Below are 226 nucleotides of genomic sequence, written 5' to 3'. Positions count from 1 at the left end.
ACGCATTGAGACTCCTGATCTGTGCCTGTCTCTCCAGCCCTGCGCGCAGAACAGGTAGCACTTCTGAGAAAGCTACCTTGGAGGTCCTGGACCTAAGTTTCCTGCCCAGCAGCCTAAATTTCTCCTCCAGGACCTCACAACTGCATTTCCCCACAAAAAGATGATATTAAATAAAGATAAAATAACAGAATATTTACAAAACGTGTGGAGTAGAGAAGGACAGATA

Source organism: Gekko japonicus, unplaced genomic scaffold, assembly GCF_001447785.1.
Source record: "Gekko japonicus isolate JY-2015 unplaced genomic scaffold, Gekko_japonicus_V1.1 scaffold215, whole genome shotgun sequence".
Taxonomy (NCBI): Eukaryota; Metazoa; Chordata; class Lepidosauria; order Squamata; family Gekkonidae; genus Gekko; species Gekko japonicus.
The sequence above is the reverse complement of the archived record's forward strand: the minus strand, read 5'-3'. Positions refer to the sequence as shown.